Genomic DNA, 17,539 nt, shown 5'->3' on the forward strand with positions numbered 1-17,539 from the left:
AGGTTAGCAGGCAGGGGGTCACGGCAAGTGACGGCAGAGCCTCCAGGTAGGCTAGCAGGTAACAGGCAGGTAACAGGCGAGTGCTCCCAGGTGAGCGGGCTAGCAGGCACGGCAGGTAGCAGGCAGGTAACTGGCAGGTGCTTCCTGGTAAGCAGGCGGACTTGCCCATAGACAGACTGGTGGGTTGAATGGAAGACAGACTGTCGGGCTGAAGAGTAGTCAGGCTGGCGGACTGGAACAGTAGTCAGGCTGGCAACTGGACCTGAGGGCTGAAGCAGAGGTAAGTATACTGTGCATCAACTATTGCTCGGGCACCTCCATTTTGGAGGAGGTGCCTTATATATGGGAGGTCCTCCGGCTATTGGCCGGGGACTCCTTAGGACGGCACGCGCGGCCCCTTTAAAAGAGAGGGAGCGTGCGCGCACTCCCTAAGCACAGTGCCCGGGAAGCTGCGTGCGCCGGCAGCAGCAGGAAGAGGAGCGCAGGAGGACGCCACGCGGGGAGGTGAGAGGGACGGCATCTCTGTCTTGCAGGGGGCAGAGACGCGGATGCTACACATGGCTACCACAGCATCTTGCAGCGGCATGCTATTTCATCCGGTTTGCGTTTAGTTGGACCATCATTTATTTTTCAACAGGACAATGACCCCAAACATACCTCCAGGCTGTGTAAGGGCTATTTGACCAAGAAGGAGAGAGATGGGGTGCTACGCCAGATGACCTGGCCTCCACAGTCACCAGACCTGAACCCAATCGAGATGGTTTGGGGTGAGCTGGACCGCAGAGTGAAGGCAAAAGGGCCAACAAGTGCTAAGCGTCTCTGGGAACTCCTTCAAGATTGTAGGAAGACCATTTCCAGTGACTACCTCTTGAAGCTCATCAAGAGAATGCCAAGAGTGTGCAAAGCAGTCATCAAAGCAAAAGGTGGCTACTTTGAAGAACCTAGAATATAAGACATATTTTCAGTTGTTTCACACTTTTTTGTTAAGTATATAATTCCACATGTGTTAATTCATAGTTTTGATGCCTTCAGTGTGAATGTACAATTTTTATAGTCATGAAAATACAGAAAAATCTTTAAATGAGAAGGTGTGTCGAAACTTTTGGTCTGTACTGTACTTGATCTGTATACATAAGTAAACTGCATCGGGGACCTGAATACAGGTCACATCCATATAATGAGCAATGATCATTTTCAAACACAGGATCTGTACACATAGCATGGTCCGTATATAACAGATTAAACATATATAGTGAGGAATGATCTCTTACATACACAGGATCTGCAGGCATCCAGACTTAATACATGGGAAGGGGGGGAGGGGGTTGTTTTTAAACAGCACACAGCAGGGTCAATATACATTTTACTGACATGAATGCACTCTCTCCTCTTACATATACACCCCCCACCCCAGCTGTTCCTCTCTCCCAGGTCTCTAGTAAATGTGGCTGTCCAGCTCTACTATTAAGATCATAGTAGTGGCAGACACTGTATGAAACCATATGTGATGTAGGAACTAATACTACAATAGTACATGAAGTCTAAAGTGAATGTGGTCATATCAACAGCAATGTGAGGGTGATGTCCTAGTATTATACTTCCCTGAGGCTGCAGATGATGATCCTGATGTGTGCTCCAGGGAGATCACGGCTGAGGGGTCACTATGGACGCTGCAGACGTGGGACTGGAGGGAGGGGAACAGTTGTGAGAACACGTGGGGCTGCTGGAGAGAGGATGGGGCTGGGAGGGAACGCAGCAGCAGAGGGACACAGAGGCTGCTTTGACGGTGGGGCTGGGAGCCAGGAGCAGGGATGCAAGCAGGGCAAGGGGGAGAGAGCACATGGGCAGGGGAGAGACAAAGGGACGGGGAGACACGTGGGCTTGGGAGCAGGGAAGAGACAGGGGCATAGAGGCTGCTGCCTGCGAAAGACAGGAGCAAGGATGCAAGTGTAGCGTCCCGAAGGTTCGGTCGCTACAGAGGTATTGCATCTCAACCAGATGTGCGATATCTCACTTCCAGGTAAGGATGGAGTGTGGATCAGGACCTGACACCTGCATGCATTACACCACATTTCAGGGGGGCAGGGCAACCGATATGCTCCAAGTAGAGCACGACAGTCCCTGGCTGGAGTGGGGGGGAGGGAACACCGAGGAAGGGGGGACCCTGTAGTGCATAGGAGGGAGAGAGCAGTTCCTGGGTGCACTTAGAGGGAGGTATAAAAGGTGGGCACCATCTTAGAGATGGGGAGAGAAGAAGTTCAGTCAGTAAGAGGAGAGGACAGGGAGCAGAGGCTCAGACCGAGCTCTGCTCCGCAGGCAGGCCTGGGAGAGGCCAGAGCCTGGAGGAAGGAGAAGGAAGGAAGAGGAGCGGAGGAGGCTCCTGGAACAAGGAACGAAGGGACCCCAGGGGTGTGGACCGGCGAGTCGCCACCGCACACCCGAATCTACCTGCGTAGGGGGGTCAGGCCAAAGGGGGAGTCCGGTCCCCGAAGCTAGTGGAGGCGGGGAACTACCCTCAGCTAGAAACCGGAGGCTGTGACATTTTTTGTGGCGCAGCCCCTCGCTACACCCGCTAGGAAGGCACCACATAGGGTCAGGGAAACGGCGCCAAGGTTTACCAGAGAAGGCCCGAGGCCGCCGGACAGAAGCGAGGTCACTGGCGGGGTACGACAGGCCAGAGAAAGGACACACAAAGGGGGTCCTGTGAAACGCTCCAAAGTTATCTGGGAGTAGGCCGAGCCCCTCACCTGGTGAACACAGAGCGACGTGGAACATTATGATCAGCTGTAGTAACGTGGATAAAGAACTGTGAGTAAACACCCTGGACTGCATTACAGGACTCTGTGTCGTTACTGCTGCTCCCGTGCGCCATCACCCCCAATATCCACACTTGCTGCCCTGAGGCTATACTCCTCCCGTGGGGAGTTGTACTATCCTTCGCTGCACCCACAACACCAGCCTCAGCGGTCTGCCCTGCAGCGGCGGTTCACTCTGACCACAATTAACGGGTGGCGTAGTCGGACATTCAGCATATAGACTGCCATTTGGTTTGACCGCCCTGGGCACGGACCGGATCGCCGCCACGGAGACTACCACCCCCAGCATCCACAAGAGGTCCGGTTCCGGGTATTCCCACACACACACGGCCCAGGGGGCGCGTCACAAGCAGAGCAGGGGGGGACTCGTGGGCAGGGGGGTAGGGGAGAGACAGAGGGACAGAGAGAGAACACGTTGCTAGGGGGCAGGGGAGAGACAGAGGGACACAGAGGCTGCTGCGATGGTGGGGCTGAGAGACAGGAGCAGGGAGAGGCAAGAGAAGAGAGAAAGAGGAGAGGCAATCTTATCTGTGTCCAGGGAGCAGAGGGTTCTTAAGTTTTCCACTGAAAATGGTGAAAGAGACCAGGGCACTCCTCCTGTGGCCTTATAAGCGGCCCCCACTTGACCCCAACCATCCCTATACCTGTCCCCACCTATGTCGCACCAGCATCATGCCGGCTTCTGCCCCACTGCCTTAGGCCGTTGCTCTAGCCTTTTCTTGACTGCAGCTTCTTAACACAATCTAAACTCTGAGTAAACGCCTAAGGTCTCACTCACACGAGCATATAAATTGGATGAGTGCAATGCGAGAAAACATTGCATTGCACTCTAACCAATATTAGTAAATGAGTCTGTGCTGATCTGTGAGTTTTTTCTCAGCTCGGATCGGACTGAGAAAAAAATTGCATCATGCTGCAATTGTCTGCAAGAATGAGATCGCACTCGCCAATGCAAGTCAATGGGTGTGAGAAAAAAAAGAATCGCACGGTATATGGACCATGTGTGTGTCGTCTGGTTTTTACGCACTTATCTCAAGGAAAGCCTGACATTTCATCAACCAAGTACAGTAAATTCACAGCCCGAACTGTCAGAATAGAATAGATAGAAACATGTCAGTGAGACATATAAGTGCAGTGCATGTGTAGTTTACAGTAAATGTATTAAGATAATAAATATAAATGAAAAAATAGCGTGGGATCCCCCTTATTTTTAATAACCAGCTGAAGGAAAGCAGACGGCTTGGGGGCTGGTGTCATTATTCTGGGAAGGCGGAAATAAGCATGGAGCCTTTACCACTTATTAAAAAGGGGACACCCAATAAAAAAATGACGTGGGGTCACCCCTATTTTTAATAACCTGCAAAGGCTAAGCAGACACCAGTAGGCTGATATTAATAGGCTGGAAAGGGGCCATGGATATTGGCCCCCTCCCAGACTAACACCAGCCCACAGCATCCCCAGAAATGGCGCATCCATTAGATGCACTAGTTCTGGCGCTTACCCTCTGCTCTTCCCGATTGCCCTGGTGCATTTGCAATCTGGGTAATGGTTTTGGGGTTGATGTCAGCTGTGTAATGTCCGCTGACATCCAGCCCAGGGGGTAGTAATGGAGAGGTGTATATAAGACACCCCCATTACTAACCCCATAGTCAAAAGAAACACACACATTAAGTCCTTTAAATGTAAAGAGCACACCCTGACCCTCTTTTATCCATTTAATACCCTTAAAAAATAAAATAATCCAAAGGGGCCCGCTGTAAATCCATAACAAGGAGGTCCCATGACGATCCCCGACTCTGCTACATCCAGAGGCTGTGCTGAGCAGTGACATCAGTAATGTGACCGCTAAGCATGGCCGCTGGAACACACAGAGTAAAGTGTGAATCCATCTGCTGTGACGAGAGTTGACTTCACTAAGGTTATCGCAGTTCACAGCCGATGAACTGCAGTAACAGTGTGAGAAGCTGCAGTAAGTTCACACGCTGCGAGCAGTGACATCAGTAAGGTTACCACAGTTCATAGACTGTGAACTGTGATAACCTTACTGATGTCAGCACTCGTCACAGCAGCCTACTCTCTGTGTGTTCTAATTACTGTCACCGCTCAGCACAGCCTCTGGATGTAGCAGAGTCAGGGATCATCGTAGGACCTCCTTGTTATGGATCTACGGCAGACCCCTTTGGATTATTTTATTTTTTAATAGTATTAAATGGATAAGAGAGGTTCGAGGAGAGCTTTTTACAATTAGGAGTGCTTTTTACAATTAAAGGACTTTTCTGTGTGTGTGTTTATTTCAGCTGAGGGCAGGTGTTTTTAGTCTGGGAAGGCACCAATATCCATGGCCCCTTATCAGCCTATTAATATCAGCCCGCAGCTGTCTGCTTAGCCTTTGCTGGTTATTAAAAATAGGGGGGACCCCATGTCATTTTTTTTTGGGTCCCTTTTTAATAACTAGTAATGGCTATGCAGACAGCTGTGAGTTTATATTAATAGGTTGGAAAGATCCATGGATAGTGACCCCTTCTCAGAATAATAGCACCAGCCCCCAGCTGTCTGCTTTCCCTCAGCTGGTTATTAAAAATAAGGGGGATCCCACGCCATTTTTTTCGAATTATTTAAAAAGGTTTAATAAGGCAAGTTTATTATATGTAGGGGGCTTATGACATTAAATATCTACAGGACTTCTATCCCATTTATTCTATCTCTGTATATAACATTGCTTTATTAGTTTGTAAACTAACTTGAAATACAAGAGAATTACTGTACGCATTGCAATGGATGTCATACGGATGCTAGGTGAGAAAAATCGCATTGTACTTGCATGACACTTGTCCTACTTTTCTGGCTCAACATTGGACTGATTTTTTTATATGTTAGTGTGACTTCAGCCTAACCGAACGAATCCTACTTTCCTGGATCATTATCATACAGCAGGGGTGCATAACATTTTTTGGTCCAGGGGCCACATTGTCATATTGAACCAATCCGAAGGGCCGCATAACAAGCGTCAATACATCATCAGAATTAAGTGTTGAGTATTTGAGAAGGATTTGGAGAGTTTCTTCTCAAAAAAGAAAAAAATCAATGTGAACACACCCAAACTTACACTGAGTTTTTGGAGCAGAAACTCAACCAAATTCTCCTCAAATTCAAAACTTAAGTTTTGAGGATTTTTCAGCTTCAATATGAAGCACATTATGGATTGCTACATGATCAGAACATGAATGCAGTGCCAGAACCACAGTCAGTACATGAAAGCAGCGGCAGAACCAAAGTCAGTACAGGAATACATCACTAAGCTTAGTACAGTGATGAATTGCAGTTTCAGGTTAGCCATATATACACTTGTATCACGTAAACCTGCAACACCCAGTAAGTCCTTAACAATGGTAAGGAGATACTGGGAGTTGTTGTTATCAGCCATCTTTAGACTGTGGACTGTACAGGAATCACAGCACTGATGAGACACAGAAAGGAATACAAATAAACTTTTATATCCAGACTTCCCTCTTCTCCATCTTCAGCAGCACTTTCCAACATGCTGCCCTTAAAAATAAAAGTATCATTATACTGTCCCATAAAAATCCTGCTTCCCTGAACAAATAATTGCCCCTCAGTGTGCTTCCTGCACAAAATATTCCCCCACACACAGCTAAAAAAGTTCATTTTATAGACCAAAAAATATGGTATATTTCCATACATAAATAACTAGCATGATTACAGTGGTGCTTGAAAGTTTGTGAACCCTTCAGAATTTTCCATATTTTGGCATAAATTCTACCTAAAACTACATCTGATTTTCACACAAGTCCTAAAAGAAAAAACAAATTAAAGTAGTCAAAAATATTCAAATTTGTATTTTTTTAAATGATTTAAATGATCCAATAACATCTGTGAGTGGCAAAAGTATTCAAACCTTTAGGATTAGAAAATAATTTTAAAGGTGAACTTACAGAGTATTTTTGTCCCCCCCCCCTTAATCAATAGGATAACAATTAGGTGTGAGTGGGCAACCTGTTTTATTTGACCCCTTCCTTCTGCAGCCAAGTTTCGTTTTTGCGCTTTTGTTCTTTCCTCCCTTTCATTGATACCAATCTGGGGTAGATAGTGTTTTGAATTGTTTTTATTTCTTTTTTTATTTTTTTTTTTAAGGGAAGAGTGATGACAAAAAAAAACAATTGTCATTTTTTTTTTCTCAGTATAGCATTTACTGATCAAGAATTGTACATTTTGTTTGCACTTTTACAGATGTGGCGAAAGTAAATTATATATTTTTTTAATTCATTTTTATTGGGGGGTGATAGGGTGATTCAAACTTTTATCTGTATCTTTAAAAACTAATTATAGACACATATGTAAATATACACTGCTCAAAAAAATAAAGGGAATACTCAAATAACACATCCTAGATCTGAATGAATGAAATATTCTCATTGAATACTTTGTTCTGTACAAAGTTGAATGTGCTGACAACAAAATCACACAAAAATCATCAATGGAAATCAAATTTATTAACCAGTGGAGGCCTGGATTTGGAGTCACCCCCAAAATTAAAGTGGAAAAACACACTACAGGCTGATCCAACTTTGATGTAATGTCCTTAAAACAAGTCAAAATGAGGCTCAGTATTGTGTGTGGCCTCCACGTGCCTGTATGACCTCCCTACAACGCCTGGGCCTGATGAAGTTGCGGATGGTCTCCTGTGGGATCACCTCCCAGACCCGGACTAAAGCATCTGCCAACTCCTGGACAGTCTGTGGTGCAACGTGACGTTGGTGGATGGAGACAGACATGATGTCCCAGATGTGCTCAAATGGATTCAGGTCTAGGGAACGGGCGGGCCGGTCCATAGCTTCAATGCCTTCATTTTGCAGGAACTGCTGACACACTTCAGCCACATGAGGTCTGGCATTGTCCTGCATTAGGAGGAACCCAGGGCCAACCGCACCAGCATATGGTCTCACAAGGGGTCTGAGGATCTCATCTCGGCACCTAACGGCAGTCAGGCGACCTCTGGAGGGCTGTGCGGCCCTCCAAAGAAATGCCACCCCACACCATTACTGACCCACTGCCAAACCGGTCATGTTGAAGGATGTTGCAGGCAGCAGATTGCTCTCCACGGCGTCTCCAGACTCTGTCTCGTCTGTCACATGTGCTCAGTGTGAACCTGCTTTCATCTGTGAAGAGCACAGGGCGCAAGTGGCGACTTTGCCAATCATGGTGTTCTGTGGCAAATGCCAAGCGTCCTGCACAGTGCTGGGCTGTGAGCAGAACCCCCATCTGTGGATGTTGGGCCCTCATACCACCCTCATGGAGACGGATTCTAACCGTTTGTGCAGACACATGCACATTTGTGGCCTGCTGGAGGTCATTTTGCAGGGCTCTAGCAGTACTCCTGTTCCTCCTTGCACAAAGGTGGAGGTAGCGGTCCTGCTGCTGGGTTGTTGCCCTCCTACGGCCCCCTCCACGTCTCCTGGTGTACTGGCCTGTCTCCTGGTAGCGCCTCCAGCCTCTGGACACTACGCTGACAGACACAACAAATCTTCTTGCCACAGCTTGCATTGATGTGCCGTCCTGGATGAGCTACACTACCTGAGCAACTTCTGTAGGTTGTAGAGTCCGTCTCATGCTACCACGAGTGTGAAAGCACAACCAACATTCAAAAGTGACCAAAACATCAGGCAGAAAGCATTGGCACTGAGATGTGGTCTGTGGTCTCCACCTGCAGAACCACTCCTTTATTGAGGGTGTCTTGATAATTGCCAATAATTTCCATCTATTGTCTATTCCATTTGCACAACAGCATGTGAAATTGATTGTCAATCAGTGTTGCTTCCTAAGTGGATAGTTTGATTTCACAGAAGCTTGATGTACTTGGAGTTACATTCTGTTGTTTAAGTGTTCCCTTTATTTTTTTGAACAGTGTGTATATAAACAGTACAGACCAAAAGTTTGGACACACCTTCTCATTTAAAGATTTTTCTGTATTTTTATGACTTTGAAAATTGTACATTCACGCATATTATCAGATCCATACACTTTTTCAGGCATCCAGTTCACAAGGAGATCAATACAGGCAGCCTTTTTTGCTGACGACGTAATTTTATTTATGTCTGATCCCATTCAGCATTTGCCTAAAGTTCTCGGACTACTTAAAAACTTCGGCACTTACTCCGGTTTAAAATAAATGTCAAAAAATGCGAAATACTCCCCTTAACCAAGAGAGGAATAAAATTATTCCAGAGTGGATCTTTCAGTGGCATAAAGTTAGCCCCCTCATATATTACATACTTGGGTATCAAGATAGGTCGCTCGCCCTCGTCTTTATACACTCTAAACTATCTCCCCTTATTAAGAAAATTATTAATCAGCTAAAGACCTGGCAAGATCTACCCTTATCCTTTATGGGTAGGGCACACTAGGTGAAGATGATAAGTATGGCAAAGCTCATTTATCATCTACATACCTTACCATTACTTTTAAAACACTCAGACGGTACTATACTTAATAGAGCTTTTAGTCAGTTCATCTGGAAGGGAAAACGTCCTAGAATAAGTAAGAATAAACTGATATCCTCCAAGGAAGAGGGAGGCATCAACTTTCCATGAATTTTCTAACCTAGAAAACCTTTCTAACAACCTAGCTTGCCTTTTTCAATATATAATAGATTGGCTTCATAAAAGAAATACATATTCTCGCTAGATTCTGACTATGCATCCCCCTACAACTTAACAGCTCTCTTCCACTCATGTTTTACCTCGCTACCCTTAGTAATCAAGAAATCCGTGATCTTTAGAGATAACTATCCCTACATGGAACGCAGTCAGGAAAAAATATGGCCTTTCATTCAGAATCTCAAAACACCTTCCGTTGTGGCACAACCCAGAATTCCCCCAAGGTAGTGAAAATAAATTCTTTATAAAATGGCAACAAGCAGGTGTTCTGAACATATCTCACCTTCTTCACTCAATTGAACAGAGATGGCTAACATGTTTTGAAAGTTTAGGAAAATATGAACTACCCCTACAGCACTATTTCCAATATGGACAGATCAAACTCTCCGTCATGGCTAACTTAAGAGATGTTACTTTTGAAGCTTCCCGAAATGAACTGGATAATATCCTGTCATCTCCAATGGGTACCCCCTCAATATCTACACTATATTCATCAATGAAACCTAACCTTGTGGAAACACACCCAGATACCTTTTTTAAGTACTGGAAACAACAATTTGATCATGTAGATATCCCCGAGAAGATTAGAACGGGTTGGAGGATATTCAGGAAACATATTATAAATGAGTCGTGGAGAGAAACTCATGGTGTGATATATGCCTTTAATCTACCAAAAAAAAAAAACCCCCCACTTTCTAATAGACTAATTCCATGTCCCAAGTGCCAATATCCACACTGACCTCCTACATGGCCTTTGGTCCTGTCCTGCATCGGTTTCCTATTGGGACCAAGTAGCTGACATGATTAACACCACATGGGGACCAGGATATGACCTTTCTCCATGTTTAGCCCTGCTGCATGTTTGGACTAACATAAACTACCCTAACAAATTAATAGGGAGTCCCTTGAAGCTACTACATACCTGGCTTATATTGGCAAAAAAACAGCTCCTAAAACATTGGCTAGATCCCAATATCCCCCCCATTACGGAACTAACAGCACAAATGAACCATTATATGGAGGTAGAACAACAAGGCGCCCTATGTAATAAAGAGAAGCAAGCAGGCAAATTCCTTCTAAAATAGAAACAGTTTATTATAAATTGTTATTCAATAGAAGACAAAAGGAAAATGGTAGAACCCTTTACATCTACAGCATGGTATATACTAGAAGATCTCAAAAATAACTTAGGTCCACTTCGTTTAACTTAATATGAAGAAGAGAATGGTGAGAACAAACAATGGGCCAGGACTTCTGGCAAAGATATAAATGCATTAATTATCCATGATTGCTTCAATGAGATATAAGACATACTGTCAACTAATTCATTTTGTTGTTTGTTATATCTGTTATACCAATTAAATATGTGAATAGAGTTGCTATAGACCCAGTCTGCGTACGGGCACTCTTACCTCTCTATGTACCAGATTAGATGTATGTTATGTATTAGTGTTTTGAAAAATCATATAAAAATGGATGTTGAAAAAAAAATCAGCACTTTGACTAGGCCACTCTTAATTTTGTTTGTCTTAAGCCATTCAGAGATGGACTTGCTGGTGTGTTTTGTACATTCTCCTTCAGGATTTTTTGGCAGTCAGCAGAATTCAAGGTTCCATTTACCACAGCAAGTGTTCCAGGTTCTGAAGCAGCAAAGGCAGCCCCAGACCATCACACTACCACCACATTTTACTGTTATGATATTCCTTTTCTGAAACGCTGTGTTACTTCTATGCCAGATGTAATGGGACATACACCTTCCAAATTGTTTCATCAGTCCACAGTATTCTCCCAAAAGTATTGGCAATCATCAAGATGTTTTCTGGCAAGACTGAGATGAGCCTTTATGTTCTTTTTGCTCTGCAGTGGTTTTCGTCTTGGAACTCTGATATGTTTGCCCAGTTTCTTTCTTATGGTAGAGTCATGAACACTGACCTTAACTGAGGAAATTGAGGCCCGCAGTTCTTTGGATGTTGTTGTGGGGTCTTCTGTGACCTCTTGGATGAGTAGTCACTGCGCTCTTGGAGTAATTTTGGTCTGCCAGCCACTCCTGGGAAGGTTCACCACTGTTCCATGTTTTCGCCAATTGTGGATAATGGCTCTCAATGTGGTTCGCTGGAGTCCCAAAGCTTTAGAAATGGCTTTATAACCTTTTCCAGACTGATAGATCTCAATTACTTTGTTTCTCATTTGTTCCTGAATTTCTTTAGATCGCAGCATGATGTCTAGCTTTTGAGGATCTTCTGGTCTACTTCACTTTGTCTGGCAGGTCCTATTTAAGTGATTTATTAATTGAGAACAGGTGTGTCAGTAATCAGGCCTCTGTGTGGCTAGGGAAATTTAACTCAGCTTCCCAAAGATGTGATAAACCTCAGTTAGGCTGTGTGCCCACGATGCGTTTTTTAAGCGTTTCTGCAGCAGCAAAAATGCTGCAGAAACGCTTAAACGCATGGTAGAAGGCCTGCCATGTTCCTTAATGATAATCTGCATGTGCTGTGCACATGCTGCGGAAATTTCCACTACGGAAAAAAAAGCAGCACTACCAATTATTTTGCGGAAGTGCTGCGCTTTCGCCGCCATTGACTTGCATTAGAACCCGCCAATTCCGCAAGACTGCATCTGTACTTGCGTAATTGGCGCCTTCTAATGTGCGGATGGTACCCGGGTGTGGAGGACAGGAGACTCTCCTCCGGACCCAGGTACCATTAAAAGCTGTAAAAAAAAAAAAAAAAAAGAATAACATAAAAAATAAAGATTATATTCACCTTCCGACGGCCCCCGGACTCCTTCCCTGTACTTGCCTGCAGATCGCGCAGGACTGAAGGACATGCGGTGACGTCCTTCAGTACAGCGTACCGCGATCTGCCGGCAGCCAGCACAGGAGCGCAGCAAGACTGCAGGGGCCATCGGAAGGTAAGTATAGGTTTATTTTTTATTTTTTGACATTCTCTCGGGTCACACTATAGAAATCCATGCCGTTTGCATGGATTTATATAGTGTGACCGAGTTGTCAAGCACTTTCCAAGTGATGCTAAAATCTCTTGGAAAGCGCTTGTCAACCCGCGTGCGGAAATGCATGTGAAGAACGCTTCATGTCCGCATGTCCCTGGCAGGAAAACCCATGTACAATCCGCATGCGTTTTTTTCTGCCAGGGAGATGCAGAAACGCTGAGGAAAAAATCCTGAGCATTTCAGCATAGCCTTAATTTATGTTTTAAAAGGGGCTGTGGTCACTTTTTCATACAGGGCCCTGTAGATTTGGATTCCTTTTTCCCTATATAATAAAGACCATCATTTAAAAACGGCATTTTGTGTTTGTTATCTTTGTCGAATATTTAAATTTGTTTGGTGATCTGAAACATTTACAGTGACAAACATGCTAACGAATAAGGAATCAATAAGGGGCAAACACTTTCACACCACTATATAATATATATATATATATATATTTTACTACTGTATATTTTAGTCCCCTTGGGGTTGTCTGATCGCTTGCACTATATACTGCAATAACAAAGGCATTACACATAGCAATATAGTGGAACTTTACAGGAGGACCAAAATGGCAGTGAAGGAGGCATTCAGCAGGCCCCCAGCTGTCCTGTTAACCCAATGGTGTCCCACGATCGCATCACAGGGCATCGATGGGAGCCAGTGTGAGCTGTCAAGCAAAGTCACACAATCCATTTAAACAGCATTGTCAAATTTTTGCAGAAATATGGAAAATTTTGAAGGTTTAGCATACTTTCAAGCACCATTATACATCTGACTAGTGAAAATCTGTACAGTAAGCAATACTGCTATATCTGTATCACATTATAGGTATGGGTAGAAATAAAGTGTGAAATATAGAAATAGTACTTAAATGTTTTCACATGTTGTGATTGAGTGGTCTAACTTGACTCTGCAGCCATATAGGTTGTCAGCCAGCTTTCAAGTAAGAAAAGGCTGAATTTAGAAATTGTGTACGACACCTCATGTCCAATAAGGAAACACAGGAAAAAAACCAAAATACATGCCGTCATTCTATCGCATTTTATATTGGCAAAAATTAAGAGACTACTGCAAAATTTTCATTTTCTCTGATTTTTCTCTTTATAGGGTATATTTTTGAGTAAAATGTACATTGTTGTTTTATTCTACGAACTACTGACAACAGGTCTACGAAATTCAAAGCTAAAAATTTTGCATTTATTTGCAGCAAATGAGAGATCGTCAAAATAATAAAGAAACAATGCTTTCAGACCTCAAATAATGTGAAGAAAACAAAGTTCTTATTAATTTATAAACAACAATACTCATGTTTTAACTCAGGAAGAGTTCAGAAATCAATATTTGGTGGAATAACCATGATTTTTAATCACAGCTATCATGCGTCTTGGCTGCTTTCCACCAGTCTTTCACACTGCTTTTGGTTGACCTTCTGCCATTCCTGGCACAAAAATTTAAGCAGTTCTTGTTTGAAGGCTTGTGACTATCCATCTTCCTCTTGATTACATTCCAGAGGTATTCAATGGGGTTCAGGTCTGGAGATTGGGCTGGCCATGACCGGGTCTTGATGTGGTGCTCCTTCATCCACACATTGATTGACCTGTGTGGCATGGGACATTGTCCTGCTGGAAAAAACAGTCCTCAGAGTTGGGGAACATTGCCTGAGCAGAAGGAAGCAAGGGTTTTTCAAGGATAACCTTGTATGCGGCTTGATTCATACATCCTTCGCAAAGATTAACCTGCCCAATTCCAGCCATGCTGAAGCATCCCCAGATCACCATTCCTCCACCAAATTTCACAGTGGGTGCAAGACACTGTGGCTTGTATGCCTCTCCAGGTCTCCGTCTAACCATTAGACGACCAGGTGTTGGGCAAAGCTGAAAATTAGACTCATCAGAGAAGATTACCTTACTCCAGTCCTCTATGGTCCAATCCTTATGGTCTTTGGCAAACTTCAGCCTGGCTCTCCTTTGCTTCTCATTGATTAAAGGCTTTTTTTCTAGCTTTACATGACTTGAGGCCAGCCTCTAGGAGCCAGTTATGAACTGTTTTTGCCGTGCACTTCACCCCAGCTGCCATTCGCCATTCCTTTTGTAGGTCACTTGATGTCATCCTGCTGTTGCTGAGTGACATTCAAATAAGATGACGGTCATCCCGGTCAGTGGAGAGTCGCTTTCGCCCTCTGCCGGTCTGTAGCTTTGTTGTCCCCAATGTCTTCTGCTTGACCTTGTTGTAGTGGACTGCCGTCTTTGAAATTTTAAGGATGGAGGCAACATGATGCTCACTGTATCCCTCTGCTAGTAAAGCCAGAATTGAGCCCTTCTTTTCCTCACTCAAGACTTTTCTTTCCAACTCATTTGGCATGGTTAAAAGTTATTTTTTCATTCAAATTACTTTTGGCCTATTCCTAGCACTTGTTTTGCCATCCAGCTTGTCCTATTGCAAGAGGATTGTGAAGACCACAGCAGTGTTTTTTATACTTTCCCTCATTACATAACATTTGGTTCAGGTGATCACCTAATCAGAAGCACATTAAGTAGAATGAGGTGGACTGTGGTTGGAATTCAACTGACACTGGAATGGAATGGCTGTCAGACATGTAGAGATGGGGATTTTTAGAAAACTGTGCAGTGGTCTCTTAATTTTTGCCAGAGCTGTATACCATCTGATCAGTCTTCGGTCTTAGAATAAAAATTAATAATCTGCCATTCATGCCATACAAATTCCGTGTTGTCTTCTAAGTATAGTGCCTCTGCCAATACAAATATTGACTCAAACTAATAATATTCTAGATAAGGGTTCAGCTACATGCTAAATACAGTGACTGTCTGCTAAAGAGAGGCCATTCACCAAGAGGCAGACTGAAATATCTGTTTGGGAGTGACTACTTACAAATGAGTTGAGCTCAATGTTAACAAAGCAACATTTGTAATGAGAAACAGACAAAAGGAAGCATCAGATAGCCTTCAGCATGAATAGAACGGCACGAGAGAAGGCTTGTATAACTGGAATGAATTAATGCTAATTGTGCTTCTATATTGAGCACCAATGTGCATGTCCTATTTGTGTTATTATGATAATAGTACAAGCACCTGTCTGGTTCATTCATAAATCACAGTTGAATTATTTATTTTACTTACTTATATAGCGCCATTAATTCCACAGTGCCTTACAGACGTCGCCACTCTTCCCATTGGGGCTCACAATCTAAATTTTATACCAGTATGTCTTTGGAGTGAGGGAGGAAACCCACACAAACACGGGGAGAACATATAAACTTGTTGCAGATGGTGTCCTTGGTGGGAGTTGAACCCAGGACCCCAGCGCTGCAAGGCAACAGTGCTAACAACCGCAAAGACCTACACTACAGCACTGCAATTATAAAAAGTTCAGAGGTTTTTTCCACATCGATTTTTGGAGTGGAAAGCACGTTTTCTGTGTAAAAGTGATTTTTTGAAGTTCCAGCATCAAGACTTCATATATTAACACATTGCCCATAGGAGAGCAAACTTACCTAAAGCTTTCCACATATTTTATAAAACTTCCTTTTTATTATTAAAATTGAATTAATCTCCCCAAGAAGAGAGATTAAATAAATGGAAAAGACTTGTGTCTGAAATATATAGAGACAGAATAAATAATAAAAATGTTTTGCTTTATAAAATAGAAAGAAAGCTTTAGGTAATAATTTGCTCTCTTATGGGCAATTTGTTAATATAGTTTTATTATATAACACCACCTTATAGCAACCATCCCCAATCTGTGGATCAGGAGCCACATGTGTCTTGCAAGCCCATGTGTGGCTCACCGCTGTCTGCCAGCTTGGTGCACCAGGTTTAGCAAACAACTATGAAAAGCATAACTGTGCAGGGCTGCTCACAAAAGCCACCATCTGTAGAAGAGCAAATATGCATGCATGTATACTGATGGGGAGGAGCGGGTAAATATAATAAACAGGAGATAGGATGATACTGGCAGCTAGAGGGGTGTTGGAAGTTGGGAGTGATGGGAATATCATCAAAAAGTTAATTTATTTCAGTTCTTCAATACAAAAAGTGAAACTCATATTATATAGAGTCATTACAGAGTCATCTATTTCAAGTGTTTATTTCTGTTAATGTTGATGATTATGGCTTACAGCCAATGAAAACACAGTCATTATCTCAGTAAATTACGATAATTAACAAAAAACACCTGCAAAGGCTTCCTACGCGTTTAAAAAGGTATCTTAGTCTATTTCAGTAGGCTCCACAATCATGGGGAAGACTGCTGACGTGACAGATGTCCAGAAGGCAGTCATTGACACACTCCACAAGGAGGGTAAGCCACAAAAGGTCATTGCTAAAGACGCTGGCTGTTCACAGAGTGCTGTATCCAAGCATATTAACCCCTTAACGACCTTGGGTCTTTGCTTTTGTGTTTTCATTTTTTGCTCCCCTTCTTCCCAGAGCCAGAACTTTTTTAATTTTCGTTCAATATGGCCATGTGAGGGCTTATTTTTTGCGGAACGAGTTGTACTTTTAAACGCCATCATTGGTTTTACCATATCGTGTGCTGGAAAACGGGAAAAAATGTCCAAGTGCGGTGAAACTGCAAAAAAAATGCAATTCCACAATTGTTTCTTGGGTCCTTTTTTAACCACGTTCACTGATTGCTAAAACTGACCTGACATCATTATTCTCCAGGTCATTACGAGTTTGTAGACACCAAACATGCATAGGTTCTTTTTTTATTTAAGTGGTGAAAAAAAAATCCAAAGTTTGCTATAAAATAAAAAAAATATGACGCCATTTTCGGAGACCGGTAGCGTCTCCATTTTTCGGGATCTGAGGCTGGGTGAGGGCTTATTTTTGTGCGCCAGGCTGACATTTTTATTGATACCATTTTGGGGTAGATCCGATGTTTTGATCGCCCGTTATTGCATTTTATTGCAATGTTGCAGCAACCAAAAAAAACGTAATTCTGGAGTTTAGAATTTTTTTCTCGTTACGCCGTTTACTGATCGGATTATTTTTTTTTATATTGATAGATCGGGCGATACCAAATATGTGTATGTTTTTT

This window comes from Phyllobates terribilis, unplaced genomic scaffold (genome assembly GCF_046119375.1).
Source record: "Phyllobates terribilis strain yellow unplaced genomic scaffold, ASM4611937v1 Scaffold_3__8_contigs__length_932513732, whole genome shotgun sequence".
Lineage (NCBI taxonomy): Eukaryota > Metazoa > Chordata > Amphibia > Anura > Dendrobatidae > Phyllobates > Phyllobates terribilis.